General features: G+C 37.5%; 1 non-coding gene across 1 annotated transcript; it reads right to left on the bottom strand.

Moving 5' to 3' along the window:
• Positions 1-2,747: 2,747 nt before the first annotated feature.
• LOC148549234 (small nucleolar RNA R71) lies at positions 2,748-2,851 on the bottom strand. The gene has a single exon (XR_015898816.1). It is a non-coding gene; the product is annotated as a small nucleolar RNA R71 (small nucleolar RNA).
• Between the last annotated feature and the right edge of the window lie 9,021 nt (positions 2,852-11,872).

Here is an 11,872-nt window from a genome sequence, read left to right as displayed (position 1 = left end):
AGATATCCATTCGCACCCAAGAACATGATGAATGTGATGATTATGTGACGCTCATCATCATTCTCACTTATGAACGCGTGCTTGACAAACACTTCCGTTCTACATGTAAACAAGCTAGAATGAATATCTCTTGGATATCTAATACAGAGGACCGAGTCCGAGATATTAGAATCTTCGTGGTATAAGTTAGAACCCATGGATGGCCATTCTTGAGATCCGGAAAGTCTAAACCTTGTCTGTCGTATTCCGAGTAAGATCTGGGAAGGGATGGCTATGACGAGCTTCAAACTCACGAGTGCTGGGCGTAGTGACAGACGCAAAAGGATAGTAAATCCTATTCCAGTATGATCGAGAACCGACAGATGATTAGCCATGCAGTGACAGCGCATTGGACCATTTTCACAGAGAGGATGGGATGTAGCCATTGACAACGGTGATGCCCTACATAAAGCTTGCCATGGAAAGGAGTAGGAATGGTTGGATGAAGACAGCAAGAAAGCAGAAGTTCAGAGGAATGAAAGCACCTCTATACGCTTATCTGAAACTCTCACCAATGAATTACATAAGTATCTCTATCCTATTTTAATTATCTTTTAGTACACTATAATCTCTTAATACATTTGAATCCGCCTGACTGAGATTTACAAGGTGACCATAGCTTGCTTCAAGCCGACAATCTCCGTGGGATCGACCCTTACTCATGTAAGGTTTATTACTTGGACGACCCAGTGCACTTGCTGGTCAGCTGTGCGAAGTTGTGACAAAGAATTAAGATTATAAACGTGCGTATAAAGTTTTCAGTGCCGTTACCATGGAATGGAACCGCGATGATTTCTGCGCACCATGTTTTTGGCGCCGTTGCCGGGGATTATTCTTGTTTGGACAACTGACGGTTCATCTTGTTGCTTAGATTAGGTAACTTTATTTTAATTTTAACCTTTTTGTTTTTATTATTCTTATTTTCAAAAAATAAAAAAAAAATTATAAAATCATAAAATCAAAATTATTTTTGTGTTTCTTGTTTAAGTCTAGAGTCAAGTTTTAAGTTTGGTGTCAATTGCATCTTTTTAATTTTCTAAAAATTATTTTCAAAAATTTTATGCATTGCATTCTTCATGATCTTCAAGTTATTCTTGGCCAGTCTTCTTGTTTGATCTTCATATTTTCTTGTTTTGTGTCTTTTTTTTGTTTTTCATATGCATTTTCAATTTGTTAATGACTAAAGAATAAAAATTTTTAAGTTTGGTGTCTTGCATGTTTTCTTTTCTTGAAAATTTTTTAAAAATAAGTTCTTGGTGTTCATCTTGACATTCAAAGTGTTCTTGGTGTTCATCTTGACATTCATAGTGTTCTTGCATGCATCACATGTTTTGATCCAAAATTTTCATGCATTGAGTCTTTGGGTTGTTTTTCTCTTTATTCATTGAAAATTCAAAAATTAAAAAAATCAAAAAAATATCTTCCTCTTATTTCACTCATAATTTTCAAAAATTTGATTTGATTTAGTCAAAAATTTTTAAAATTTAGTTATTTCTTATGAGTCAAATCAAATTTTCAATTTAAAAATCTTATCTTTTTCAAATCTTTTTCAAAAATCAAATCTTTTTCATTTTTCTTTCATAATTTTCGAAAATTCCAAAATGATTTTCAAAAATCTTTTTCTTATTTTCTAGAATCATATCTTTTTAGTTTCTTGTTAGTCAAGTAATCAACTTTAATTTTCAAAATCAAATCTTTTTAAATTTCTTTTTCAAATCTTTTTCAAATTAAGTTTCAATAACATCTTTTTCAAAATCAATTTCAAAATCTTTTCTAACTTCCTTTCTAACTTCTTACCTTTTTAAAATTGATTTTCAAATTTTTTAATCAATCCTATCTTTTTGTTTCAATCATATCTTTTTCAAAACTACCTAACTAATTCTCTCTCTCTAATTATTTCTTTTCTAATTTTCGAATTTTATTTTAATTTCAAATTAAAAACAAAAATATTTTAATTTTAATTTATTTAATTTTCGAAATTCCCTCTCTCTCATCTCCTTCTAATTATTTATTTATTTACTAACACTTCTCTTCATCTCAAAATTCGAACCCTCTCTTCCTCTTGGTGTTCGAATTTCTCTTCTTCTATTCTTCTACTCTTATACTCATATACAGGAATCTCTATACTATGACATAGAGGATTTCATATTTTCTTTTCTGTTTTCTTCTTTTTCATATGAGCAGGAACAAGGATAAGAACATTCTTGTTGAAGCTAATCCTGAACCTGAAAGGACTCTGAAGAGGAAGCTAAGGGAACCCAAAGCACAACTCTCTGGAGAAAATCTGACAGAAATTTTCGAAAAAAGAAGAAAACATGGCCGAAAATAATAACAATGCAAGGAAGATGCTTGGTGACTTTACTGCACCAAATTCCAATTTACATGGAAGAAGCATCTCAATCCCTGCCATTGGAGCAAACAATTTTGAGCTTAAACCTCAATTAGTTTCTCTGATGCAACAGAACTGCAAGTTTCATGGACTTCCATCCGAAGATCCTTTTCAGTTCTTAACTGAATTCTTGCAGATCTGTGATACTGTTAAGACCAATGGGGTTGATCCCGAGGTCTACAGGCTTATGTTTTTCCCATTTGCTGTAAGAGATAGAGCTAGAGTATGGTTGGACTCTCAACCTAAAGATAGCCTGAACTCTTGGGATAAGCTGGTCACGGCTTTCTTAGCCAAGTTCTTTCCTCCTCAGAAGCTTAGCAAGCTTAGAGTGGATGTTTAAACCTTCAGACAAAAGGAAGGTGAATCCCTCTATGAAGCTTGGGAGAGATACAAGGAACTGACCAAAAGGTGTCCTTCTGGTCTGTCTGAACTATCTAAGATATCATTGGACCATTCTGCAGGTGGATCCATTCACCTAAAGAAAACGCCTGCAGAAGCTCAAGAACTCATTGACATGGTTGCAAATAACCAGTTCATGTACACTTCTGAAAGGAATCCTATGAATAATGGGACGCCTATGAAGAAGGGAGTTCTTGAAATTGATACTCTGAATGCCATATTGGCTCAGAATAAAATATTGACTCAGTAAGTCAATATGATCTCTCAGAGTCTGAATGGATTGAAGGAATCATCCAACAGTACTAAAGAGGCATCTTCTGAAGAAGAAGCTTATGATCCTGAGAACCCTGCAATAGCAGAGGTGAATTACATGGGTGAACCCTATGGAAACACCTATAATCCCTCATGGAGAAATCATCCAAATTTCTCATGGAAGGATCAACAAAAGCCTCAACAAGGCTTTAACAATGGTGGAAGAAATAGGTTTAGCAATAGCAAGCCTTTTCCATCATCCACTCAGCAAAAGACAGAGAGCTCTGAGCAGGATCCATCTAGCTTGGCAAACATAGTCTCTGATCTATCTAAGGCCACTCTAAGTTTCATGAATGAAACGAGGTCCTCCATTAGAAATTTGGAGGCACAAGTGGGCCAGCTGAGTAAAAGGGTCACTGAAACCCCTCCCAGTACTCTCCCAAGCAATACAGAAGAGAATCCAAAAAGAGAGTGCAAGGCCATTGATTTAACCATCATGGCCGAACCTACAAGGGAGGGAGAGGACGTGAATCCCAGTGAGGAAGACCTCCTGGGACATCCAGTGATCAACAAGGAGCTTCCCTCTGAGGAACCAAAGGAATCTAAGACTCATCTAGAGACCATAGAGATTCCACTGAACCTCCTTATGCCATTCATGAGCTCTGATGAGTATTCTTCTTCTGAAGAGAATGAAGATGTCACTGAAGAGCAAGTTGCCAAGTACCTTGGTGCAATCATGAAGCTGAATGCCAAATTATTTGGTAATGAGACTTGGGAAGATGAACCTCCCTTGCTCATCAATGAACTAAGTGATCTGGATCAACTGAGATTGCCTCAGAAGAAACAGGATCCTGGAAAGTTCTTAATACCTTGTATCATAGGCACCATGACCATTGAGAAGGCTCTATGTGACCTTGGATCAGGGATAAACCTCATGCCACTCTCTGTAATGGAGAAACTGGGAATCTTTGAGGTGCAAGCTGCCAGAATCTCATTAGAGATGGCAGACAACTCAAGAAAACAGGCTTATGGACAAGTAGAGGACGTGCTAGTAAAGGTTAAAGGCCTTTACATCCCTGCTGATTTCATAATCCTAGACACTGGGAAGGATGAGGATGAATCCATCATCCTTGGAAGACCCTTCCTAGCTACAGCAAGAGTTGTGATTGATGTGGACAGAGGAGAATTGATCCTTCAACTGAATGAGGACAACCTTGTGTTTAAAACTCAAGGATCTCCTTCTGTAACCATGGAGAGGAAGCATGAAAAGCTTCTCTCACTGCAGAGTCAACCAAAGCCCCTAAAGTCAAACTCTAAGTTTGGTGTTGGGAGGCCACAACCAAACTCTAAGTTTGGTGTTGAACCCCTACATTCAAACTTTAAGTTTGGTATTGGGAGGTTCCAACCTTGCTCTGAACATATGTGAGGCTCCATGAGGGCTCACTGTCAAGCTATTGACATTAAAAAAGCGCTTGTTGGGAGGCAACCCAATGTTATCTAATTATATTTATTTATTTTCCATTGTTATTTTATGTTTTCTTTAGCTTGATGATCATGTGAAGTCACAAAAACTACTGAAAAATAAAAAACAGAGTGAAAAATGGAATGAAAAATAGCACATCCTGGAGGAGAACAGTCTGGCATTTAAACGCCAGAAACAAGCATCTGTCTGGCGTTTAACGCCAGAAACAGGTACCAAGCTGGCGTTTAACGCCAAGAACAAGCATCTACCTGGCGTTAAACGCCAGAACAGAGCATGGAAGTGGCGTTTAACGCCAGAAACAGGCAGCAGTCTGGCGTTAAACGCCAGGATTGCATGTATAGGGCATTTTACACGTCTAAAGGGTACAGGGATAAAAAATCCTTGACACCTCAGGATCTGTGGACCCCACAGGATCCCCACCTAACCATATTCTCTCCTCTTCACACCTTTTCATAACTCTCTTCCCCAAATGCCCATCACCAATCACTCTTTCCCATCACCCCCTCACCACTCACATCCATCCTCTCTTCCCCATAAACCCCACCTACCTTCAAAACTCAAAATAATTTCCCTCCCAAACCCAACCCTAATGGCCGAACCCTACACCCCCTCACTCCTATATAAACCCCTCACTCCTTCTTCATTTTCACACAACACAACCCTCTCTTCTTCTCCTTGGCCGAATACATCTTCTTCCCCCATCTCCTCCATTTTCTTCTCCTTCTTATTTCTTTCTTCTTTTGCTCGGGGACGAGCAAATATTTTAAGTTTGGTGTGGTAAAAATCATTGCTTTTTGTTTTCCATAACCATCAATGGCACCTAAGACCAGAGAAACCTCTAGAAAGAGGAAAGGGAAGGCAATTGCTTCCACCTCTGAGTCATGGGAGATGGAGAGATTCATCTCAAAGGTCCATCAAGACCACTTCTATGAAGTTGTAGCCAAGAAGAAAGTGATTCCTGAGGTTCCTTTCAAGCTCAAGAAGAATGAGTATCTAGAGATCTGACTTGAAATCCAAAGAAGAGATTGGGAAGTTCTCACTAACCCCATTCAACAAGTTGGGATCCTAATGGTTCAAGAGTTCTATGCAAACGCATGGATCACAAGGAACCATGATCAAAGTGTGAACCCAAATCCAAAGCATTGGCTTACTATGGTTCGGGAAAAATACTTAGATTTTAGTCAGGAAAATGTAAGGCTGGCATTCAACATGCCAATGATGGAAGAGAACGCACGCCCCTAGACAAGAAGGGTCAACTTTGATCAAAGGTTGGACTAAGTCCTCATATATGTGAGGAAAGAGCTCAATGGAAAATTGACTCAAGAGGCAAGCCGGTTCAACTAAGAAGGCATGACCTCAAACCAGTGGCTAGGGGATGGCTAGAGTTCATTCAACGCTCAATCATTCCTACTAGTAACCGGTCTGAAGTTACTATAGACTAGGCCATCATGATCTATAGTATCATGATTGGAGAGGAGGTGGAAGTTCATGAGATTATACCTCAAGAAATTTACAAGGTGGCTGACAAGTCCTTCACTTGGGCAAGGTTAGCCTTTCCTCACCTCATATGCCAACTCTGCAATTCAGCTAGAATTGACATAGAGGGAGATATCCTCATTGAAGAGGATAAGCCCATCACTAAGAAAAGGATGGAGCAAATAAGAGATCATGGACCTCAACATGAGCATGAGGAGATTCCTCACCATGAAATCCCTGAGATGCCTCAGGGGATGCACTTTCCTCCACAGAATTATTGGGAACAAATCAACACTTCCCTAAGAGAATTAAGTTCCAACATGGGACAACTAAGGGTGGAGCATCAAGAGCACTCCATCATCCTCCAGGAAATTAGAGACGATCAAAGAGCTATGAGGGAGGAGCAAGAAAGACAAGGAAGAGACATAGAGGAGCTCAAGAGCACCATTGGTTCTTCAAGGAGAGGAAGACGCCACCCTCACTAAGGTAGACTCATTCCTTAATCTCCTTGTATATTTATTTCCTGTTTTTCAATTTCTGAGCTTTATGTTTATTTGTATTTGTGTCTTATTACATGATCATTAGTGTCTAAGTGTCTATGCCTTAAAGTTATGAATATGAATCCAGCACCTCTCTTGAATGAAAACTGTTCTAAAAACAAAAGAACAAGAAGTACATGGTTTCAAATTCATCCTTGAAACTAGTTTAATTATTTTGATGTGGTGGCAATACTTTTTGTTTTCTGAATGTATGCTTGAACAGTGCATATGTCTTTTGAAGTTGTTGTTTATGAATGTTAAATATGTTGGTTCTTGAAAGAATGATGACAAGGAGACATGTTATTTGATAATCTGAAAAATCATAAAAATGATTCTTGAAGCAAGAAAAAGCAGTGAATACAAAAGCTTGCAGAAAAAAAAATAATAGCGAAAAAAAAAGAAAGAAAAAGAAAAAGCAAGTAGAAAAAGCCAAAAGCTCTTTAAACCAAAAGGCAAGAGCAAAAAGCCAATAGCCCTTAAAACCAAAAGGCAAGGGTAAATAAAAAGGATCCAAGGCTTTGAGCATCAGTGGATAGGAGGGCCTAAAGGAATAAAATCCTGGCCTAAGCGGCTAAACCAAGCAGTCCCTAACCATGTGGTTGTGGCGTGAAGGTGTCAAGTGTAAACTTGAGACTGAGAGGTTAAAGTCAAGGTCCAAAGCAAAAAAAAAAAAGAGTGTGCGTAAGAACCCTGGACACCTCTGATTGGGGACTATAGCAAAGCTGAGTCACAATCTGAAAAGGTTCAGCCAGTTATGTGTCTGTGGCATTTATGTATCCGGTGGTAATACTGGAAAACAAAGTGCTTAGGGCCACGGCCAAGACTCATAAAGTAGCTGTGTTCAAGAATCAACATACTGAACTAGGAGAATCAATAACACTATCCGAACTCTGAGTTCCTATAGATGCCAATCATTCTGAACCTCAATGGATAAAGTGAGATGCCAAAACTATTCAAGAGGCAAAAAGCTACAAGTCCCGCTCATTTGATTGGAGCTAATTTTTATTGATATTTTGGAATTCATAGTATATTCTCTTCTTTTTATCCTATTTGATTTTCAGTTGCTTGGGGACAAGCAACAATTTAAGTTTGGTGTTGTGATGAGCGGATAATTTATACGCTTTTTGGCATTGTTTTTACATAGTTTTCAGTATAATTTAGTTAGTTTTTAGTATATTTTTATTAGTTTTTAATTAAAATTCACATTTCTGGACTCTACTATGAGTTTGTGTATTTTTCTGTGATTTCAGGTAATTTTTGGCTGAAATTAAGGGACTTGAGCAAAAATCAGATTTAGAGGTTGAAGAAGGACTGCAGATGCTGTTGGATTCTGATCTCCCTGCACTCAAAGTGGATTTTCTGGAGCTACAGAACTCCAAATGGCGCTCTCTTAATTGCGTTGGAAAGTAGACATCCAGGGCTTTTCAGCAATATATAATATCCCATACTTTGATTAAGGATAGACGACGTAAACTGGCATTGAATGCCAGTTCCATGTTGTATTCTGGAGTCAAACGCTAGAAACAAGTTGCAAAGTGGAGTTAAACGCCAGAAATAGGTTACAAACTGGCGTTCAACTCCAAGAAAGACCTCTACACGTGTAAAGCTCAATGCTCAGCCCAAGCACACACCAAGTGGGCCCCGGAAGTGGATTTCTGCATCATTTACTCATTTCTGTAAACCCTAGTAACTAGTTTAGTATAAATAGGACTTTTTACTATCTTTGTAAGAGATCTTTGATCAGTTTTATGCTATCTTAGACTTTCATGGGGGCTGGCCATTCGGCCATGCCTGGACCATTATCACTTATGTATTTTCAAACAGTAGAGTTTCTACACACCATAGATTAAGGTGTGGAGCTCTGCTGTTCCTCATGAATTAATACAAAGTACTACTGTTTTTCTATTCAATTCAAGCTTATTCCTATTCTAAGATATCCATTCGCACCCAAGTACATGATGAATGTGATGATTATGTGATGCTCATCATCATTCTCACTTATGAATGCGTGCTTGACAAACACTTCCGTTCTACATGTAAACAAGCTAGAATGAATATCTCTTGGATATCTAATACAGAGGACCGAGTCCGAGATATTAGAATCTTCGTCGTATAAGTTAGAACCCATGGATGGCCGTTCTTGAGATCCGGAAAGTCTAAACCTTGTCTGTGGTATTCCGAGTAGAATCTGGGAAGGGATGGCTATGACGAGCTTCAAACTCGCAAGTGCTGGGCGTAGTGACAGACGCAAAAGGATAGTAAATCCTATTCCAGTATGATCGAGAACCGACAGATAATTAGCCATGCAGTGACAGCGCATTGGACCATTTTCACAGAGAGGATGGGATGTAGCCATTGATAACGGTGATGCCCTACATAAAGCTTGCCATGGAAAGGAGTAGGAATGGTTGGATGAAGACAGCATGAAAGCAGAAGTTCAGAGGAACGAAAGCATCTCTATACGCTTATCTGAAACTCTCACCAATGAATTACATAAGTATCTCTATCCTATTTTAATTATCTTTTAGTACACTATAATCTCTTAATACATTTGAATCTGCCTGACTGAGATTTACAATGTGACCATAGCTTGCTTCAAGCCGACAATCTCCGTGGGATCGACCCTTACTCACGTAAGGTTTATTACTTGGACGACCCAGTGCACTTGCTGGTCAGCTGTGCAAAGTTGTGACAAAGAATTAAGATTATGAACGTGCGTATAAAATTTTCAGCACCATTACCAAGGAATGGAACCGTCATGATTTCTGCGCACCATGCTGTCAACCCCGATCTTCTTGCACTTAACCAGAAATAACTTGAGCTACAGAGGTCCAATTGGGATAGTTCCAGCGGCATTGAAAAGCTAACTTCTAGTGCTTTCCAATGATATATAATAGTGCACACTTATTCTCCAGCAAACTCTGCCCACTCCACGTTGAACTTGGCAGGAGTGGGCTTGAAAACTCCCAGGGAAGCACACGCCACATCCCACGCTGAACTTGGGAAAATCCAAGTTCAACGTGGTCTCAAAGGGAAATAAGCAAAACGCTGCTTCTTCCTCCACGCTGAACTTGGGAATTTCCAAGTTTAGCGTGGATCCAAATGCCCCAAGTGGTCCCCAAGCACTCAGAAAGCTGCGCATGAAGCTAAATTAATTTTGATTGAATTTGTATTTTATTTTAAAATAGGAAAAGATATTATTTTAGTTTAGGAAATATATTTTTTACATTAATTAGGATTAGATATAAAATAGAAAAGAATCAGCCCTTCGGGGTCATCTCTTCTCTTCTACCTCATTCAACAATTTACAGTTTTTCAAAATCCTTATTTTCTCTCTGAACCATGAGCAACTAAACCTCCACTGTTAAGGTTAGGAGCTCTATCTATTGTATGGATTGATACTATTATTTTTCTATTTTAATTCATGTACTGATTTATATTTCAAGAATTGTTTTCGTTCTTTATTTTATGAATTTGGGTGGAACGGAAGTATGACCCTTGTTCTAATTGAGTTCTTGTATAACTTGGAAAAGCTCTTTACTTGAACAACAGTTTGAAAACATATTCTCCTAAATTCTAATTATCTGGACTTAACGGGATACGTGATATATAATCCTCTTATATTTGGGTAATTAGGATTTCTGTGGCATATAAACTAGAATTGAACTTCACCCTCTAATTGGAATTAAGTGACCAGGGAATTGGTAGTTAATGAAAGTTAGAGTAGACTAAGAAGGTCTAAGGAATTAGGGCTTAGTCATATATAGTTTGCCATGAATTAAATCTTGCATGATTAAAATAGTTAGTAAGAAAAGACAATCCGGAAAATAGATAACTCTGAAGCATTAACTATTTCTCCATACATATTTCACAACCTATTTACTGCTTGCTTTATTAATTTTCTGAAGTTACTGTTTAATGCAATTGAGACCCAAACGCTCTTTTCTGTTTGTCTAACTAAGTAATTTAATTGACCATTGTTGCTTAGTCCATTAATCCTCGTGGGATCGACCCTCATTCATTTGAGGTACTACTTGGTACGACCCGGTGCACTTGCCGGTTAGTTTGTGGTTAGAAAATCCGCACCAAGTTTTTGGCGCCGTTGCTGGGGATTGACTGTGATTGACAACTATTCGTTGTTTGATTGCTTAGATTAGATAATTTTTCTTTTAATTAGTTTCTTTTAGCATCATTAATTTTTATTTTCCATTTCTTTTTGTTCTTTTAATTTTCCCCTTTTTTTCGTTAGCTTTCCCCCCTCCCCTGTTTCTTTCTTTTTCTTTTATTTTATTGTTTAGTTTTAATATATATATGTATGTATATATATATATATATATATATATATATATATATATATATATATAAAATATATATATATATATATATATATATAAAAGAGACTTTCGTCCTTTTCTTATTATTTATTCCTCTTTTAATATTTTATTTTTTTATAGGCGCCTCTGCTTTAGTTTTAATTATATTTGTCCTTAATTTTCGAATATTGCAGTATTTGTTTTTTCTTAATTTCTGAAATAAAGTTTGGTGATCCCTAGTTATTTTTATTTTTATTTTTCTTCTTTATTTAGCTCTATAATTTTGAAAATTTTGTCCTAAATTTACTAGTAATTTTCGAATTTTATTTAACTATTTTATTTAGTATTTTTATTTTATTATTTTATACAGGTTATCTCACTGGGAATTCTCTACACTCTGACGTAAAAAATCCCATCTTTTCTTGTCTTCTGTCTGTTTATGAGCAGGAACAAGGACAAGGAACCTCTGTTAGACTTTGATCCTGAACCTGAAAGGACTTTTAGGCGGCGTTTATAACAAGCAGAACTTTACAAGGCTGTAGAGTCAAACATGGATCATAATAATCATGCTGCTAATGCCAATATGGCAAATCTGAATGGGAATGAGGAACCTAGAAGAGTGCTTGGCTCTTACACTGCTCCTAATGCAGATCTTTATGGAAAAGCATTGTGGTGCCTCCCATAGCTGCAAACAATTTTGAACTGAAGCCTCAACTTGTCACTCTTGTGCAACAAAATTGCCAGTATCATGGACTTCCTCAGGAAGACCCGAATCAATTTATTTCTGATTTTCTGCAGATTTGTGATTCTATGAACACCAATGGAGTGAATTTTGAGGTGTACAAACTCATACTCTTCCCATTTGCTGTGAGGGATAGAGCAAAACTATGGTTAGATTCTCAACCCAAGGAGAGTCTAGATAATTGGGACAAGGTTGTCACTGGATTTCTGACAAAATTTTTCCCACCTCAAAAGCTTACTA

Source organism: Arachis ipaensis, chromosome B8, assembly GCF_059453495.1.
Source record: "Arachis ipaensis isolate K30076 ecotype BB chromosome B8, ASM5945349v1, whole genome shotgun sequence".
Taxonomy (NCBI): domain Eukaryota; kingdom Viridiplantae; phylum Streptophyta; class Magnoliopsida; order Fabales; family Fabaceae; genus Arachis; species Arachis ipaensis.
The sequence above is the reverse complement of the archived record's forward strand: the minus strand, read 5'-3'. Positions and strand labels throughout refer to the sequence as shown.